Source organism: Cygnus atratus, chromosome Z (genome assembly GCF_013377495.2).
Source record: "Cygnus atratus isolate AKBS03 ecotype Queensland, Australia chromosome Z, CAtr_DNAZoo_HiC_assembly, whole genome shotgun sequence".
In the NCBI taxonomy this organism is placed as follows: Eukaryota; Metazoa; Chordata; class Aves; order Anseriformes; family Anatidae; genus Cygnus; species Cygnus atratus.
The window spans coordinates 28,430,089-28,444,695 of NC_066396.1; positions in this window are offsets into that span (position 1 = coordinate 28,430,089).

The window sequence follows — 14,607 nt, forward strand, 5'->3', positions numbered from 1 at the left end:
TCAGTGTTAATTCTACTACAGCTGAGAATGTAATGAAAGAGCCAGATCACACCACCTCTGGAGTATATGTTACTGGTCCTCTAACAAGAGGAGTTGCCTCTTGTTGGAAGGGAAACTGGCAAATGGTGGATTAGGATGGCTGAGATGCGGTTTACAGAGTTTATCTGGGATAGAAACTAACGCAGCCAGTGAATCTGGTTAGAAAGAGAATGTGTAGACCCTATGTGCAGCAGGCTATCTTTGTGATGCCAGCCCCTCTACACTCTGCACTCGGGGACAGCAAGATGCTGGCCACTTCAGCACAGCTGGGGTTGTGCCTTTTCCTCTGCCTCAAACGGAACGACCGTGCTTTGAGCAGTCTGCTACAAAAATAAACACTGAGATGGATGGTGGTAGTGGTGAAACAATCAGCTGCACTTTCTGCTAAATTCATTTTGAGACTCATTGCAGACTGAATATTTTTTATTTCATCTTAACGCTGAAACCACAACTCCAGCAAAGTCAACATGGGAATTGTGAGCCTGATGAAATCAGTGTTAATTTGGTAAATTTTTGTACAAGATCCTCTTTCATGATTAGTAACTGAGGTGTGGACACCAGGCCTCCTTGAAGGGGTTCATCTGTCACCATTAACAAGATTAGAGCACACAGGCTTTGAACACAGAGGAAAACCGATCTCCTAGTGTAGCTTGATGCCTTCAACACAATTTCCAGGGAATCAGCACATCAGTAAGCAAAACAGAGCAAATACAGGGTAGCTGAAACAGTACATAAAAGAGCAGGAGAACAGAGAAGACTCAAATCTTCTTTCTACCCAGCAGTGATGATCCTGCAGGGCTGAGGGAATGATAAATACTTTCCTACAAGGAAAAAACTCCTTTTGCCCTACAGGGGGATGAACAGCCCAGAGTCAGGAAAAAAAGAGAGGGAATGCATTATAATTTTTGCCTTCTGAAAATGTAATGGTCATTGCACAAACTGTTGGAGAAAACAGCATAGTTCAGATAACTCATTAAGGTGTAGAAGGCTCATGCCTTCGCATTTGTTCCCAGGAAACAGGAGACTGAATGCTGGAAAAAAAAATCATCATTCTGGTGTAGCAAGCCAACATAAAAAAAAAAAAAAAAAAAAAAAAAAAAAAAAAAAAAAAGTTCTTCCACAGAAAATCTGAAAGAAATACAGTCAAGTTCTACTTTCTATGGCAGAGACCACTGTGCAGCTTGGCAAACCCAGCTAGACCTGGTGCAGATCTAGCTGCCAGAGGTAACAGAAACATAGAATGAGTTCTTTGACACTGAGCACCTACGGAGACCCTTTTTGTTATGCATAATTTGGATCCGGGAGACCACTTTCATCTGAAATAGGAGTCTGCAAATTGTTTCTTCTTACCCTGTCAGTGTCTACGGTAAGTACTGCAAAAGCACAAAAAGAAAGAGAGAGAGAGAGAGAGGATCTTTTAAAACTCTTTATTTCAAATATATTTCAACCTGAATTAAACTGTACTTGGCAGAGGGAGAAAAAAATGAATGCAGAAGGATGAAAAGTGGACATTTATGAGATGTCCTGAAACACTCTGTCCTGAGAGAGCAAAGTGATTTATGTTTATTCTTTTTTTTTTTTCAATGCTTTTCTCTCTAAATCTCTTTATTGTCTAAGTCCAGTAGGTTCTTAGTGTCAGACTCACATAATGATAGCTTTGCTTTGTCAAGAGAGAGAAAACAGTTTGTTACATGCTTGCCTGACACTCCTCATTATCATCTGCGCAAAACGAACACTGAAAGAGAAGAAGAAATAAGAAAAACTAACTCCCTCTTCCTGGAGTCATTCATCAAGAGCTTTAGTAGCAAATGTTCCCAAACTTGCAACACAACCTCTTGAAACAAGAGCTGACTTCTTGCTAAATTCCAATATTAGTCACAGTTCTGCGGTCACAGCTCTTTGTTTTTAAATAGAAACCTTTCTCATGGCTGTGACAAGTTACTTTGTGGAGGTAAGAAAGGAAGGCATGGGAGCTTAGGCTGCTGTTTGCCGTCCTCCATCGCAGGTGACCACAGAATGTGGCAGAGGGCAGGGACACGGTGGGAGGAACAAAACAATCTCTACAAGGGCTGACAGACACAGGGCTTTCTGAAGGGTGAACAATGCAGGCAGTGTTACAGGCAAATGGGACCTTTCAACACCCTTGGAAAGGAGAAAACTTAAAAAAATTAAACACTCTACAGCAGGTTTCTAGTGACTTATACTCACCACCAGCTATAGTCAAACAAGCCTGCTTGTATAAGCTTGTTAATGGGGAGAAAAACATCTGATCAGTATGGCATTTGAAGATGATTAATGAGAGGGCTTCTGACAGGATAAACTTTCTCTGCTTTTATGTGTCCTTGGCTTGAAGCAGCACCTGCTCACTTGCAGCGACGCGCTATCGGGAGATCTGTCACTGGAGCTGACTGTGTGCGTCAGCACGGCTTAGAGGGTTCCCGCATCAGACGGTGCAAAAAGATGCATTAATGTCTGTAATGACTGGCAGAAAGAGCTGAGGCTGCCAGGGCTCAGGGCAAGGGGCCAGCAGACGTGAACCTTGGCTGGCTGTGCTTGTGTGGAACAGTCTTAGAAAGACTGGTGTGAAATGTGCCATCTCAGCCCTGCTGCCTGCAGGCTGGTTTCACACCACCTGCCTCAGCTGACTACAGCAGCAAGGCTTCTTCTGGTTCTTGGGGGCTGGAGATCAAGCTACTCTGTCAGTTAATCCATGCTGGAACCCACTGGGGAGAAACCCTGTCCTGCTACTGCTAGTGCCCCTGGCCCCCTAGTGCCAAATGTGTGCAAGTCCTCAACATTTTTACCCTGGTCTCTGCAGTGCCACTGATGAACAACGTACCCAGGTGAATTTCTGTCCCTCCTCAAGCCAGGCCCAGGGATACCAGGCTCTGTAAGGGCTCTTCTGTCTCATGACATGGACAGGTCATGTCTGTCTCATGTCTCAGGGCAAACTAGGACCAGGAGAAGCATAGCTGTACAACAGACTGCGATATAAATACAGACTTCAAGAAAGTTTTTATCAGAGCTCAGCAAGTTTGATAACAATTACTGAAGCTACACTCAGAGCCATGCAAATACATCTGGTGACTGTGCAACACAAACACCTTGTCTGAGAAATTGTGCCTGACCAAACAGCCACGAGAGTTCATGACACAGACTCCTTTGCTCTGATCCCAGGAGACTGTGCATTCTCCATCACTTGCCCATCAACAAGAGAAACCAAAGTCTTCACACCATCCCCATCTCCCTCCTGGAGGGAATGACATCCTTCCAGACCTCCTCATCACCAGGAGTCCTCTCAGCAGCTCTGGGTGCTGCTGCAAGAGTGACAGTGGCAATGATCTGCACTGCTGGCATGGCCTCTCCCTCTGATATGAATGCTACCACCAGCTTGGACCACACCAGCACTGTCTTCTTTTTGGAGCACTGAAGTAATGTAGAAGAAAAGAGGAGGAAGATTAACTCAGTAAAAAAATGAATATCTCCCAGTGCAAATGTCTCGTCTTCTTCACCCGTGGTAGCTTTCCACAAGGCACTTCAGAAGGCAGCACAGTCCTTTGCTTTCTTGTCTTTTGTTTCACCTTGCTCACACTTTTAGAGGAAATATATGTGAACAGAGCTACCAGTGTGTCATAGTGCTCAGGCAGGTGCCCAGGGTTTAGTTAAAAAATTCACAGGCTTTGATGTTTGAACAGCATGTTAAGCATGGTCTTTCCCCACATGACAAGAAGGAGAACTGGCAGAAAATTCAGCGAAATAGCATGAATGAGCATCTGCTAGACCAGTACTCACTCTTTACTGTTCTTCAGGTGTTAGCAACATCGGCACAATCAACACAGGCATTAGTGATTTTAATCTGTTGGAATTCCCTGCTTGCTTGTAAAAACATGTGTTTTGTATCTCTCTTTTTTATTCTAATTTTCCTCAAAGTGTATGTGTTTCAATTTACACCTACTACTAAAAACTGAGCCAAATATAAATGAGAAATGATGAGTATTGCTTGATTCAATAGAACGGGACAGTAGCTTTCAACAAGAAAAACAGAGAGGGGAAACAAAACAAAACAAAACAAAAAAAACACACCACCAACAACAAAACACATATTCTATTAGAAGCCAAATCTCTGCTTATCTACACTAGAACAATCAGCACTGATACGTACATTTACACTCAAGGCTCTGAAATTAACTAGTCTGGTGTCAAATCACGAAAAACAAAACAAAACCAAAACCCACAGATTTTTGCAACTCAAAAAAACTGGAAGAAAAAAGTAACTGAAAGAGACAGTTGGATCATGGCACAATGATTTTCAAACACACATTACTGGCTTTGCACAAAAGAAGCTGACAGAAGTAGCATACCTGCACTGTAAAATAACTGCAGAGGCACAACAGTTTGAAGGCATTTCAACCTGTAACCATTGAATTGGAATCTTTTGCTCAATATAACCCAACTATTCCTATAACTGTACTTTGGGATATAATCTGTCAGCTCGCTAAAGACTATGGTACAGTCCACCTCCAAACACTGTGGATTGTTCAGTTTCACTGCATGGTGAGGAAAATTCAAGAAAATTGAGAAAGATATATGTCTGCATGCTCTGTTTGCATGCCCCAGATGCCTGCATGCCCTGCTGAGGGCAGTCATCTTGTAGCAGAGAGGCTCAGTAGACCAGGAGAAAAACAGGAGAGGGGATGGTGGGTATAATGCAGTATGAACTAGCTTTACACTTCCGGACAATGGCTGAAAGATTACTGCACTGAGTACTCAGTGAGCAACTCCACCATAACTTCTGGACTTGAAGAGGACTGCCTTTGAAACTCTTCTAGCTGAGAGCCCCTGCCACGCTGCTTGTTGTGCAAAGTTCATGGTTTATGTTGTGCTTGTCTGATGCTGCTTGGTAACAGAAGAAGTAGCAATAAGTTTTAATTTTTGAGCAGTATCATGTTGAAGTTTCTATAATTTAGATCGCTATAAGATTTCATTTAAAATCAAAGTAAATTCCTTCAAATTTTCTTCAGCTTTGAAAATACCTTTGCCTTGTATATGTGACTCTTAAAACAATACAAGTGCAGCTAATAAATACACCATGTTTGCCGGATATGGTAAAAGCAAAAGAATGTTTTAGGTAAAAAGAATATCTGGAGAGTTGGCTGTATGGATTTGTATTTTATTTTAGACAGAAATCTACCATTCAGCAATAATAGAACTATCATTACATTAGTCTTTGAATGGTGAATTTAGAACAGAAAAAAATGTGTTTTGTTTATATTATTTTTTATATAGGCCTGTAGAAGTATGAAAAGCAAACAAGAAAACTGAGGGAACAGATGTCAGGAATACTCTCTACTACATACTACTGCTTTCTTCCAAGGGGATGTGAACAAGGGTCGGTGTTAAGGGATTTTAAATTTTATTTTATTTTTTTATTTTTTAAATTTTTCACATGACTGAAATGACTGTGTTGACTCTGTAATTTTTTCTATATTTGGAGGTTGGGGGCAAAGAAACATTTTCACAAATACTTATTGGCTTGTTTAATTTCAAAATAACTAATTAATTATAATAAGCTATTAAGGGTAATTAATAACATTATCCTGCTGGCAAGAACAGGATAGACCTAACAGGCTTTTCCTAACTAGACGTTTCCTCACTTTGTGGATGATTTGTTTAAGATGAAAGATGTAAACAACACCCAACTGTATGTGCACACAGTGCCTATTTTCAGTGTAAAGACAAAAGCAATCACAAGAAGCCAGAGTGAACAGCTGGCTTTTTGTTTGAGAGATGACAAGACGCACCAGCTGTGAAGAAGAGAAACGGTATAAAATGAAATTGCTCTATATGCTGTTTCAAGCATGCCACTTGGTCAAGTGCTGTCTGAAGGACTGGTAACGTTCCTAGGCGTGCCCTTCCAGAAGAAAGAAGCGGCTAGGCAATCACTTGGAGAGGGACTTCTGAACAGAGTTTCTATGGTTTGCTGAAAAGGTAAGGCTCTCTCAAGCTCAGTGTCAAGATGAGAATGTAAAAGCAGAAATTCAGCCCTAGGAGGTAGTGCAGCCCAGAGGGCAATGCTCATGACTGTTTTCAAAAGAATGGAGAATAACTAGAGTGATGCTTTGCCTGGATTCTGATATTTGAGAACAAACTGTGTAAATAACTACACCGTACAGGAAACGTGTAAACAACTATACCTCCAGAGGAGGGCATCAAGGCTGTTAACAGGGCTGGGAGGCATGTCCTATGAGGAGAGGCTGAGGACACTTGGGTTGTTCAGTCTGGAGAAGAGAAGGCTGAGAGGTGACCTCACTGCTCTCTGCAGTTTCCTGAGGAAGGGAAGTGGAGAGGGAGGTGCTGGCCTCTGGTCCCTGGTCCCTGATATCAGGATGTGTGGGAGGAGCACAAAGGTGCACCAGAGGAGGACAGACTGGACATTATGAAAAATTTCTTTACCGTGGGGGTAGTCAAACCCTGAAACAGGCTTCCTGGTGAGGTGGTTGTTGCCCCATTCCTGTCAGTGTTGAAGAAGCATTTGGATAACACCCTCTGTAGTATGCTTCAACTTTTGGTTAGCTCTGAAGTGGTCAGGCAGTTGGACTAGGTGACCTTCGTAGGTCCCTTCCAACTGAAGTATTTCTATTCTATTCCTATTCTATTCTATTCTATTCTATTCTATTCTATTCTATTCTATTCTATTCTATTCTATTCTATTCTATTCCATTCCATTCCATTCCATTCCATTCCATTCCATTCCATTCCATTCCATTCCATTCCATTCCATCCCATTCCATCCCATTCCATCCCATTCCTATTCTATTCCATTCCTATTCTATTCTATTCTATTCTATTCCTATTCTATTCCTATTCTATTCTATTCTATTCTATTCTATTCTATTCTATTCTATTCTATTCTATTCTATTCTATTCTATTCTATTCTATTCTATTCTATTCTATTCTATTCTATTCTATTCAACAGTGGTAGCCAAGACACTGGGGTAGGAATTGAGAGCTGAAACTATTGAGATTCATTTAAAAACAAATAAATAAATACATGACAGGAAGTCTCTGTACACTGTATCTTCTCTGACCAGGTATCTTACTTGCACTGGTAATTCGTGGAGTATTACAAAACAGTACTCCAACCATTGGGCTAAAGCAATCAATTTTCCTTGTTGAAGAGAAGTTCCAGTAACTGTGGGTGCAAATAATTAAGTACAATGGATTGGGCTTAACATATGGCAATGCAACAAACTGGTTCAAAGAGGAAAATCTGTTACAGAGAGTGGAAAGTTAAAAAGAATAATTTCCAGACACAGTATTTATGGTTACACAGACACGGAGTTAATGCAAAGCTCTGGAAAATAAATAAATAAGGATCTCCCCTGGATAATTATATACAAGTTAAGTATATATATTCATTATCCCAATTATTGCTGAAACATAAGCTAAGAGACCTGTAAATATAAAATGATAATAATGCCCTTGTAAAGCAATCTAACTATGGCCCTCTGCAATGCTAATTTTGCCTCCTACCAGCCAACCTCCAGAAATAAGACTGCTATAAAATGTAGTACCCTCATTCTCCTCACTGCATAACTGCCTATCCTAGACTTTTTAAGTTTCCAAAAATAACTCCAAGCAAGCAGAATACATTTTTTTTCCTATGTAAACAATAAACGTTACATATGTTTGACCCAATGAGTAATGTACACAAAACATTTCTACACTAGCAAAGATAAAAGCTGTAGCAAAGCAGAGAGGTCAAAACATCTAGGGAAAAGGAGTCTATTAGGAGTCTATTAGATCCATTAATGACAAACATTAGAATCTTAACTCAGAGAAAAACTGAGAAAATCCTAGGCACTTTCAAAACCACTTGTCAATAAAGAAGCACTAATTGCATTAGTGTAGACTCTGTAATTACTCATGTTCTTTGAATTGTTATCTGTTAATATTCCAATTCTAATAATGAAAATAACTTTACTTTTTAGACTTCTGTGATGAAGTGTTAATAGGTTTCCAATTCCGTTTGATTGTAAAGACTTTTGTTGCACACAAATTGTAAACGGAATGGTAGTAGTTGTCTTGAAAAGCATTAACGCTGGCAGCAAGAGGTGTTTGATCCCAAGACAATCATGGGCTTCCTTAAACACCACCCACCTGCCTTCAAGGAACAACAGAAGGAACAAAGTAGAAAAAAGCCAAAAAGCCCCGAACAACATTGGAGTGTCAGCCACATGAGTAGAGGAGCTGAACACAGTGAATGAAGCAGTTTCCCTGGCTGCACACAGGAGGATGTGGGATGGGATTTCAGCCCCATTGTTGTTGTGCAAGTGATAAGGTACCAAGCCACTGCCCTGTGCAGACTCTGGACTTGGGTTTCTCTGCCCACAGTAGGGTCTGCTCGGCTCGATGTGGGACACTGGGAAGAATTTTACAGGCAGCATAGTAGGTGCATTTTTTTTGCTGGTTTGCAGCCTGTGCTTTAACTGCCTGTAAGAGACATTCCAGCACATGAAATCAGTGGGATAAGCTGGCAAAAACTGAAAAACAAGCCACAGTTTTTACCTTGGTCATTCGTTTATTCCTGGCCTCATCCTCAGTATCTGTGAAGGAGATCCACACACAACTTCTGTGTAGTCTCTGGTGTACAGATAAATATGAAAAACATGGGAGAATTACAAGATCAAAACAGGATGTCAAAAGTCCATTGTCCAAGGCTGCAAAGACTCCTTTATTCTCAGAGAACAGGAAACTTTTTTGTGTTTTTCTATATATTTGCTCAAAATGAAGACATCAAGTGTACTTTAGGCATCCATGTAATAAAAGCAAACCCACATTGTCAGTGAAGAGAATTACTATATTCCATTTCCAAAGAGCAAAAGCAAACATATCTCTTGTCAAATTTGGCTAGAACTTTGCTGAAGTGTAATTCCACCACAGCAGCAATGAAGTCCTACTCTGAAAGGCTGAGATTTGTGTCAGAAAGGACCCTGTCAGGCTAACAAAGAAAATAAAAGGTAGGATCTGATTTCTATACCTAAGCCCTTTCTCCTGTAACTAGAGCTGTGACGTTGCTGTGAGCTTCCTGGAAAAGATTGAAAATGTGTGAAATGGAACCAGACCGGCCTAGTTTCCACGAGTGGTCAGAAATGTCCATCTGTGTCAGCTGCATGTAGGCATCGCATTGCAAATGAACTAGGGAATAGTGGCTCTGTGGTGATAGCCTAGTTTTAGTGCGGAAAGAACTGTTCATCCTATGGATTATCATGAGAGACTGAAGTAGTCCCTTGTGTTCCTTTTGGGGATAAAGCTTGAAATTTGGTAATTTATGGACTCATGACATCAGTTCAATGGGAGACATTTTACAGAGGCCTCCAAATCCACGAATCTGAGGTATATTTGATTCTCACCTTAGAAACATATTGCACATTATCAAATTAGACAAAAAGCTCCAATCACATGGCAGCAGCAAAATGCCAGTTTTTCACTGATACTCTTTGCATAGACTCGTAGCTGTCCTCCCTTCTGTGTCTTTGCAGCTAGCAGACACACACTCTGATCAAATCAGAATGTCCATTTATTGCAACAGCAGACAGTGACCAAATATACTTTCCTGGAAAGGAATGAGGAACAAGGGCAAACCTACAGTGATATTTCCCCAGACTAGTTATTCAGCCTCCAACATGTTACTGTTGAGGTGATTTCTGAGTCTTGCATTTTATATACCTTCATGGATTTCGCATTTATATGTTTGTTTAGCTGATCTATGAACTTTTTTATACTTTTAGGTTTTGTATTGTCCTTTAGCAAACATTTTCACAAATTAGTTCCAGACTGCATGGAAATCCACTTCTTAGTTTTTATTTTTTGTTGTTGTTTGTAATCTGCCACAAGTTTTATACCCATAGCTCTTCTATACAGAAAGCATTATCTCATACTTATTAGAAAGTCTTGAAAGAAGATTGCTTTACCCTTAATAACAAATACCTTTAACTACTTGGATTTGACTTTAAAAATAGTTAGAGTTTTTTTCTAGAGCTGTCATTTTAATAGCTTTTTATTCTGTTATCACTGAATGATAAGCTCCATAGAAGAGCAATGAGGAAGACAGGGCAACAAAAGGAATGTGTACTGTGTTTTAATTACTGAGGCTGAAAGAGAGAAGCTTTTAAAAACAATCCATTAATGGAATTCCAGTTCTGAGGAGATGATTATTGTCCTGGTTTCAGGTAGGACAGAGTTAATTTTCCTCCTAGTAGCTGGCAGGGTGTTATGTTTTGGATTAGGATGAGAAGAGCGCTGATAACATGCTGATGTTTTAATTGTTGTAGAGCAATGCTTACACCAAGCCAAGGACTTTTCAGCTTCTCGCTCTGTCCTGCTAGCGAGCAGGCTGGGGGTGCAGCAGGAGCTGGGAGGGGACAGACCCAGGACAGCTGACCCAAACTGGCCAAAGGGGTATTCCATACCATCTGACGTCATGCTGAACAATATATAGGGGTGGGAGCTGGGAGGGGGCAGACCCAGGACAGCTGACCCAAACTGGCCAAAGGGGTATTCCATACCATCTGACGTCATGCTGAACAATATATAGGGGTGGCTAGCCGGGGTGGGGGGGCCGGCTGCTCGGGGATAGGCTGGGCATCGGTCAACGGGTGGTGAGCAATTGCATTGTGCATCACTTACTTTGTACACATTATTACTATTATTATTATTATTATTATTATTATTATTATTATTGTTATTATTTTTCCTGTCTTAATAAACTGTCGTTATCTCAACTCACAGGCTTCACTTTCCCGTTTCTCTCCCCCATCCCGGAGAGGGAGGGGGGAGGGTGAGCGAATGGCTGTGTGGTGTTTGGCTGCCAGCCGGACTAAACCACAACAATTATATTGATTTCTTTTAGTCCCATTCCAGAAGATGGCATTCTGTGAAAGTACTAAGACATAGAGAAGGCAGAAACATTACTGCACATCTCAGACTAAGCTTTCTCCGTTTCCCTTTATGCCTTTCTATCACCATGAGAAAATGGCAACTTCTGTGAAGTTGTTTTTGGGATTGGAATCATGCTGAAATCATGAGAACAGTTGCAGTTTGGGAACGTAAGATTTTCATAGAAATCATAGAGATATGCCAGACAGAGAAGCAGGAGATGCTCATTAAAACGGAGCACATGTGATTCTCAAACACTCAGATTTATTCCACATAAGTCATAAATGTCAGTAGGGCAAAAGCACTCAAATGCAACTGGACAGGTATTAGAAGAAAACCCTCTGGAAGCTAGCCCGAATTCGGAAATGCATACTTTGTATACTGGTCAGACTAGGGCAGATTGCTTTAAACATTACCGTTACTGGTATAGTCTGAACACTGATATCATGCTTAAAAAAGTGACAAAACTGAACAGCAAGGTCTTAGTCCAGAAAGTTCTTTACATAGGTGTTGACTGTGATTCACTGATACATCTCTCCAGATTCCTTAAAAACAGGTCTTACCTAGGCCTTTTGCTATGCAGGAGAAATTTCTCTTCCATACCCTCAACATGCACCAAAGCTCTGACATAGTTAAAAAGGCCAACCAAAGCAAGGGTATTTGCTTCTGTTTCTAAGTTTAAATGAAGGGAAAAAAAACCTCCATCAGTGAAGATGTTGCAAAATGCTATGCAAGTTCCTGCAGGCACAGAATAAGAGTGAAAAAGCCCTTCCACATCTGTGTTTATTATGACAAATACCATTTAATCTCCCAGCCTGCATTGCAACTTCAGGTTATTTTTAAAAATATGACAACAATGGGGGAAAAATGGAAGGTGTGTCCCACCCTCCACCCCTATGCCATTATCTGAAGAGCTACTTTGAGCAAATTACTGTTCTGGGTTATCTGTCAGCTCTCCACAGTCAATGCCAAACTAAAAAGAAAGACGGGAGACTAGCCCTGTGTTCTTTACTTCTGAATAAGTGAGTGTTTTCCCAGCAGAGTCAGCACAGGGATGACAGAAGTCAACTGTTAATAGGCAAACCCACTCACAGAGAAAGAACAAAGTAACAAGTAGGTTAACTTAAGCCTTAATTAAGTGATTCCATCTGTTGAACTTCCTCACCTCAGAAATACAGAATGAGAGAGAAAACTCAAGTGGGAAGTGGAAACTCAAGAATTATCCACTTTTCTCTGAGCTCCCTCGCATCAGCTGTATTAGGCAGCAGTAGCCAAAATCATAAGGTGACATAGACTGACACCATAAAAACCTTTGCATAATGAGAACTGCCATATACTGGGGTGGTTTAAGTGAATATCTGGACTAAAAGTATTCCTGCCAGACTTAGCACAGCGACAGACTGTAGCACATCATGCTGTATGATTTCTAAAGGATCTGCAATGCATAGACTAGGTAGTTTTCTCCATTCCATTTGTAAAATACTGGAATAACTTTTACTTAAGTATTACTACAAGTCTATAGTCCTGCCCACTTCTTCGGTCTGGTGGATTTCAAAAGACTTGATCTCAGGCAAGTACTGGTGTCAAGGGGCCCAAACACAAAGAAACAGAGTGCATACCTGCACTTCCCAATGCCTGTACTACAGAGACTTTAACATGTTTCTGGCATCATTGACTTTGGTCATTGTCTGATGCCAGAAGTTTTGCAAAACTATATTTTTTAATAATAAAATTATCTTTATTTAATAGATCCATTCAAGACATTAACAAAATGCTGCACAAAATGCTTTCAGAATTTTACAACTGAATTTAGAATAGGTCTGGGAAGGGCAACCTAATCCTTACTGCATGATAAATCTCCTCAGCTACAATAGAAGTAATCCTATAAGGCTTGCATGTTGCAGTTATTCTAGTAACTAGAAGTTCTTATGGAAATTTTGTCTCCCAATACTTCAGTATTTATTCTCACTTATCCTTACAAGAAATGGTAGATAAAAAATAATAATAAAAAAATAAAAAAATCTTAGTGCAGCTATCCCCTTCAACACATAATCAGCTACTTCCCTTTTAGCTCTGAATTTCATATTTTGGCTCACCTGTGGAAATTAAACACTCCTCCAGGACACAATCTAGGTGTCAAATGTGAAGGTATCTGCCCCATCTCTCTCAGCTACAACTCTGTCTCACATTGTCTGCACTCTTGGGTGATTCACTGCAGAAAGAGCAGGAATGTTGCAGCCCCACCACCCAACAGAGATTTCTCCCACCCTTTACACCAGCTGTTAGGAGTGTCACAGGTTGTTCTTAATGGAACATGAACTGCAAAGAAAATGGGGTGGAACATTTTCTCATCATATGCATAAATTTCTTTTCATAAAGCTAAACTGTGTAATCTAAAATCTTTGACAGAGTTCTGATGCATAAAGGTAGTCCCAAGGGAGACTAGATCTGAAGCAGCAACTCTCTGTCTGACATGAAATGGTATTTTTCTATCCCTTAAGGAAACTTTGAGTTAGAAATAAACAAATTATGACTCCTTTCAGAAAGGAGACTTATCCTATTGTTCTTGAAAGTCTAACAGAAAACCCTTAAAATGTAAAAAAATGTGATCTTGATTGGCTGAGATTTCTCTCCAACATGCAATTATTCTTTCATTGAAGTCACTAGACAAATTGAATAATTACTTTCTTCACTGTAGTTTGGAGAGTTATTTTATTTGTTTATATTTTTACCTTCAATGTAGTCTAGGGCCCTTGCTTTGTTTTAGAGATGTGGTATCTACAAATTCAAGCTCCTTCTAGCTCTAAAACTGTCCAATTTTCTTGGAAAAAAAATAGAATTTAAAAGTATATTACTTTGTATTTGAAATGTTTTTGTTATTTAGCAGGTACATTTTCAGGCATTCAGACCATGCTGATCCATCACCATTGTTGTGTTCAGAACACTGAACTAGAAAAAAATTAAAACAAAAATTGTTGTCTTGAATATCATTTGCATGCTAAACCACTGTGAACTTAAGGTTGTACTCACTAGCTGGTTTCCATATGTGGTACATATACATGTAACTTAAGACTATCTAAATTGCATGACAGAAAAAAAAATGACTTCTCTTTTTCTACTCTTGAGTTTAGAAAAAAAGCACCAAATATTTGCTGGTTATATCTCTGAAATAGATTTTTCTTTTTCTTTCCAGTCCTGTGATTCATTTCTACTTTCTGCATTAAGCAAAAAGCAAGGCAGTTCTAAGAGGACACACGGGAAATTTTTCATCAAAGTGATGAACAACACTGCTTCTGTAAACATGAAGTAAGCTGGATTCTGAATTCTCAGATGGATACAGGTAAAGTGCAAAGCATGACCAGCAAGCAGAGTGAAGCAGTAAATGTTCAACTTCAGGGGCAGGGGAACAATTACAGAAGTAAACGGTATCTTGAGCTCTTAGAGGGAGCTGGATTTTCTCCTTTTTATAACAGCTTCATGAAAGCCTTCTCTGGAAGTGGAGAATATTTACCTTAAGTGGAGTGGGTTCTACTAATACATTTATAGCTTTTAATATTTGACCCATAAAAAGATCAATATGGACAACCAATCTTAGCTTGAGCATGCCTGTGTGGCTGTCTACATCATTA